This window comes from Acomys russatus, chromosome 9, assembly GCF_903995435.1.
Source record: "Acomys russatus chromosome 9, mAcoRus1.1, whole genome shotgun sequence".
Classification (NCBI taxonomy): domain Eukaryota; kingdom Metazoa; phylum Chordata; class Mammalia; order Rodentia; family Muridae; genus Acomys; species Acomys russatus.
The window spans coordinates 230,517-236,764 of record NC_067145.1 but is presented as its reverse complement, the minus strand read 5'-3'; the positions used below and the strand labels follow the sequence as shown (position 1 = coordinate 236,764).

General features: G+C 38.5%; 1 pseudogene; it reads left to right on the top strand.

Moving 5' to 3' along the window:
• The first annotated feature begins 4,244 nt into the window (after window positions 1–4,244).
• LOC127193706 (zinc finger protein 431-like) overlaps window positions 4,245–6,248 on the top strand; it is an 82,726-nt pseudogene continuing 80,722 nt past the window's right edge.

Here is a 6,248-nt window from a genome sequence, read left to right as displayed (position 1 = left end):
GCTGTCCTGGACTAGCTTTGTAGACCAGGCTGTCATTGAACTCACAGTGATCCACCTGCCTCTGCCTCCCAAATGCTGGAAGGAAAGACATGTGCCACCATGCTCCGCTCAGGGATAAACTTGTTTTCAAATGTACTTATGATTTCTTAAGCAATTAAATCAAAACTTTAGGTATATAATACAAATTACACCGTTTCTTTAAAAGTCTGTTTTCTTGCCTTTGGAATTAAAATTTTTCATTTCTTCAATCTGATTCAGACTTATTTACCACCATCAATCATAGGAAACAAATGTTTTCTAAGTGATCCTACCAGACATCTTTTTCTTTATCATAAGACGATGAGATACTTCTAATAGTCAAAACTATTTCCGCCAATGTTGAAACCTCCGAATGCTTTAAGTAAATCTCTCCAATTTTACTGGGATATCCCTCCACTTCTAATGCATTTTCTATTATTGGCAAAGGAGAAAAACAGAATTCACAAGGTGAGTGCTGGCCAGTGATTTCTTTGACTTTTGGTTTTGATTATAATATTGTAATTCATGTTGAAAGACCTATATGCCAGTCTTTCTGCCTTTTATTTGCTGTATGATTTTTTAAATTACAATCTTAATTGTATTGTTGTTTCACTGGAAAATGATAGACCTTCACTTATTTTTGACTTCTGAAAATTTACTATATTGTGTTATGAGTTCCTTGAGTTGTTGTTGGTTTGGTGATTTTCTGAGGAGAAATAATTTTAGTTTTTCTCTTCTTGATTCTAAAGGCTTACTTCTCATTTCTTTGTAAATGTGCGTTTACCAGTTGTTGTAATAATCCATGTTTGGGTTTTTGCTACTTAAATGATTGATATGGTTAACACATGTGTTTTGGAGTTTTAAATCTTTCTCATGTGTTACTGTCTTTTTTGTCCTAATTAGCTGCATTTGTCAACATTTCAGAGTCTGTTATTTGAGAAAGCCTCAATTGAGGGCATGCCCTCATCAGAATGGCTGGTTGTTATATCTGGGAGAGATTGTGTAGATTCATCAATGAATGTGAAGGCTCTTCCACTGAGGGTGACAATATCCCTAAGCAAGTCGGCCTGGCCTGGCCTAGCAAGAGAGCAAGACAGAAAACAATGTTTGCCCAAGGTTTTTGCCTTAATTTTCTTGAAGCCTTTGTTTCTGTCCTAAGCTCTCAATATGATGGACAGTGATCTGACAGGATAAACCAAGAAAACCTGTTCGTTCCCGGGATGCCTTTGCTTAGAGGACCATTCACAGCAGCTGAGTAACAAATTAGAGTAAAACGTTGTACCGAAAAATGTATTTTGCTGCTGGACAGAACCTCATAGTGTTCTCTTTTGGAGGAATATAGAAAATAACAGCACTTTAGATGGCAAAAAGCATAGAAATCTGTACATGGAGTTTAATCGGCTATCCTTTTTTATATAATTTATTTAAATGTATTTTATGTGCATTGGTGTGGGGGTATCAGATCCCTTGGAACTGGAATTACAGACAGTTGTGAGCTGCCATGTGGGTGAGAGGAATTGAACCTGGGTCCTTTGGAAGAGCAGACAGTGCTCTTAACCACTGAGCCATCTCTCCAGCCCCCTTAATCAGCTGTTCTTGTAGGACCTAGATGATCAGAGTGGTGAGAGTGGTGCAGACAGCGGAAGTCGAGGTCATGGGATTTCAGTGGAAAACACACTCCGTGAAAAATTTAGCTAGAGGTCATTTGTGTGATATTTTGGCCCAAGATCTTTCTTATTGTGCCCATGCAATGAGAAATTGAGTAAGTCAGAATTAAAAAATAATATGCTGTTTTCTTAGAAGGAATATTGAATCTGTTGGGTGGTTGTTACTAATGACTCATTCAGGACTAAGGTGGAAAAAAGCAACAAGTGGGACAGAAATAAAGGCAAAGTCTTGGTTGTAGAGAAAAACAGCACTGGGTAGTTTCCTATGGTAGTTAAATGTGAAACAGGCAGGAATTTTCAAGGAGATTATCACCATTAAAGTGAGGGGCTTTGCTCTGGATTTAAAAACCTAAGAAGGTGCCCAAAGGAAACACTGCCACCTGCTAAGCCTTCAAGATTAGGCAAACTGACTCTTAGTCCCAGGAAGGAATTTTACCCAAAACCGGCTGCAACTGTGGTCCAAGTGTGGCAGGGTCCATGTCAACTTAGAAGCCAGAGTTGGCAGGATCATTTATGATGCCCTGGTTCTGGAAACAAGAAAGATGTAAAATTTAAGATCCTGGGTTTTTCCCCTGTGGTTTTATTTTAGTTCAGCACTGTGTGCTTGCTAGAGTCAGAGCCTCAGTGAGGATACTGGAGAATGCATTGCATGAAGCTGTGAGGCTGAAGTCTGAATTGCATTTTGAGAGCGCAAGATGTTGAGATACCTAAGCTATGAGGCAGCTGCCATGGAGAGTGGCATATATGGAGTGGAAGTAAACAAACCAGAACTGTATGAGAAGTTGCAGGGATAGGGCCATCTAAGCCTTTTGAAACTGAAAAGCCCCATCGTCTGAGACAGAGCTACAGGATTTGCTGTTTGCCCTGCTGGGTTTCTTGCTTTGGTCCAATTACCCTTACTATGTTCACATTCCTCTTTATTCGAATAGGAAGGTTTTTTCTGTGCCATTGTATGTTGGAAAGATATAACTTCTTTTCTGATTTTAGAAGATGTAGCAGCCAAGAGATTGTCTTGAGTGTTGGACAAGATTTGAGACGTTTGAGGAGTGTACAAGCTGTTTTAAGTTATTAGGACCATTGAAGTTTGGCTGAATGCATTTTCATCATGGGATGACCATGAGCTCTAGTGACGAGGGCCAGCATGGTGTTGATCGAATCAAAGGCTCCCACTTAGGAGGACGTCTTTGAGTGCTTGTCTCTTCTTCCAGTATTTCTTTGTAGAGCTTGCAGAAGCTTTTGTAAGAGCAACCTTTTTTAGATTGTTTATTGGGGATTGGAGTTGAGTGTCTATGGACTCAACCCATTTTCTGTTCTTTGTGTTGTGGTTGGAACTGATGGTTCAGATTCCTTCTCATGCTGTCATGCCTTCTCCCTTATAGACTCTGTCCCTACATCACATAACAGAGAGGAGAAGCAAGTGCTATTCAGTGCTAAGCTGTTTTGCTAGCCTGATGTTTTTGTACTTTTAATTTTGTTCTTTTTTGTTTTGTTTTTGAAGAAAATGTTTATGTGTGTAGCCCTGACATGCCCTGAAAGTATGCATGTAGTCCAGGGAGGCCTTGAACTTAGAGGTCCACCTGACTCTGACTCTAGAGTGCTGTGATTATGTGTTGGCCACTATGATTTTTTAAGATGAATATGAATATTTTGCCTGTGTGCATGAATAGGCACCTCATGTTTGCCTTATCTTCACAACAGTCAGCAGATGACCTCAGAGTGTCTGAACGTGGAGTAATGGATAGTTGTGAGCCTCCATGTAAACACTGGCACTTTTGCTCAATTACTTGCAAGACCAGGAAGAGCTGTCCACTGCTGAGCCGTCTCTTGTGCCTTATGCTGTTTATTTATGACCAGCATTAACATTGCTAATATTTTCTTCTGTTCATTTGTAACTGTTTAAGCATGCATTCCCTTCTAGTAAGATCTTATTAATATTACAGTTTAAACTAGAGCAGTTCAGGTTTGTGGAAGATGAATACAGAACTGGAGTGAATGTGTAATTCTTTGCAGGAACTTCAGTAAAAACCCCTGAGTTCTTTTGGGCTTTCTTGTTTGTTTGACTTATTGTTGCAGGAGAGACAGGGTCTTAATACGTTTCTCTGGCTGCTGCAGAACTCCTTGCATAGACCAGGCTGGCATCCAACTCAATGAGATACAGCTGCCTCTGCCTCCTGAGTGCTAGGATTAAGGTCAGGAGCTATTACATCCAATTTGCCCATATTCTTTTGTAGTTACTAATCCTTTATAAAATAAATCCTTTATAAAATGAACACTGCACTCAGTACTGTTCATTTATTTACTTGTCTCTCTCTCTTTATGTCTGTTAGTCAGCATTTCTCTTGCAAGGCTATCTCCTACTCAAAGGGTGCAGGAATGACAGAGCTGAACCTCATCATTCAGTTTCCTTCTAAAATGACTTGGTGGTTACGTCAGAACTTCTGTGTGAGGAAATAAGTCAGGGAAGCACCAGAATGATATGAACATATTGTCAGTGGAGTATACAGTTGCAGTGTTCTCACTGTCGTGCTTTCTGTTGGTCACCGGGATGGGTTATTTTAGGACGCAGTGACCTATGATGATGTGCATGTGAGCTTCACTGTGGAAGAGTGGGCTTTGCTGGATCCTTCCCAGAAGAGTCTCTACAGAGATGTGATGCTGGAGACCTACAGGAACCTCACTGCCATAGGTAAGACTGTGAATTTTTGTTGACTTTTTAAAACAAGGGAACAACAATTGTTGTTGTTGTTGTTGTTGATGCTTTTCTAGAATTTCAATTGAGAAGGAAGAAGAATGAGGTGAATAAATTAGGCATTGTTGTAAGGTTCACTGAAGGTAATAAATTAAATTTTGCCTAATTTCCAATAATATATTTTTCTGGTACATATTTTAGGCTACAATTGGGAAGACCATAATATTGAAGAACATTGTCAAAGTTCTAGAAGAAATGGAAGGTAATTTTCATGGGCAAGTTGATTCAAATATGCCTCTGAAAAAAATGTAATGTATCACGGAAGTTTTAAAGTAAAGAAGCAGTGTAAAAAGAAAAAGCATTACATTAAGTGTATTACTGATCATTAAATTATCACAAATCCATGTACCTCAATGTCAGGTATCTGATTTGTGTTTTCAAGGCAGTCCTTTAAGAAAGAATACAAGAAAACAAATGCCTTAACGGACATTACCATTTGATTCATAGTCACATTCCAGCTGCTCTGTAGAACTGCCAATCTGTTTAATCTCATGCCAGTCAGATAGTGTAGAATGTATCCACATTGAATAGTATATGTCCAAAACCTCTAGTAAGGATCTCCCACAGCAAAGCTCTGTTACTCTTATACTCGTGGTAAGATGGCTGAGTTTAGTGTCGGGGGCAGTTTATGAGGGTCAAGAATATTGTTGTGGAGAAACCTTAATCTCTACACCACATGTCTATTAAAAACAAAAAACTCAAATGGCGTGAATGTGAAATCTTTCCTTTGTTATTCTTCTTTTAATACGTAATATCATTGTCAAAATGGATGTAAGGCATAGGGGGGCCTAGGATATTGAAGAAGTGAAACACCTTTCTCTCCCCGAACAGTGAAAAATATGTAGTAGTCCCTGTGGTGAGCGACTTTCGGCATATGATTACAAAATTACTATGAACCTAATTAGTAATTGATTAAGATAATTAAATTGTTACTTTAAAAGTGAAAGGACATTCACTCTTACCTATGGCAGTGAGGTTTCCTGTAGGTCTCCAGCATCACATCTTGTAGAGTCTTCTCTTGGAAGGATCCAGCAAAGCCCACTCTTCCCTAGTGAAGTTCACATGCACAGCATCGTAGGTCACTGCATTCTAAAATATCTTATATGTGGGTAGAACAGATTGCGTGATAGTGTAAATGTATACTTCACTCATTCATTGATTATTATTAACAGATTAATTGTAAAGAGGGTATCACAGTCAGAACATCTACTCAAAGTGGGGGACTACTAATAACTTAAACTAATATAATTAATTAGTTTTCCCATTTCATTGGGAAAACATTCACAATTACAGTGCAGAAAATCTCTATAAATACGAGGCATGTGTAAGTTCTTCTGTTTGTTCTGGTTCACTCAGAAACATAGTATGACTCCTAGTACAGGAAAATTTTATGAATTCAAACGGTATGGTAAAGCTGAGTTTTCCCATTAATCTTGCACTATGTGAAAACCATGTATTGAATAAGGATGCTATATGGCAGGTGTGGTGGTGCACGCCTTTAATCCCAGCACATGGGAGGCAGAGGCAGGGGAGCTCTATAAGATCAAGGCCAGCCATGTCTACGAAGCAGGTCCAGGACTGCCAGAACTATAAGAAAAAACTGTTTTGAAAAAAAAAAAAAAAAAAAAAGGATGGTGTAAGTGAGCCATGTGATTATGGTAATTACCACCACTGGCATCTTCAAAGGTACAAAACAAAACAAAATCATAATGGAAGTAAAACTATCAATGTAAACAAAGTGATAAACCTTTCTAAGTCTTCTTTACATTTAGACCAAATTATAAAATTCATTCATATAGATAAAAATTTATCCG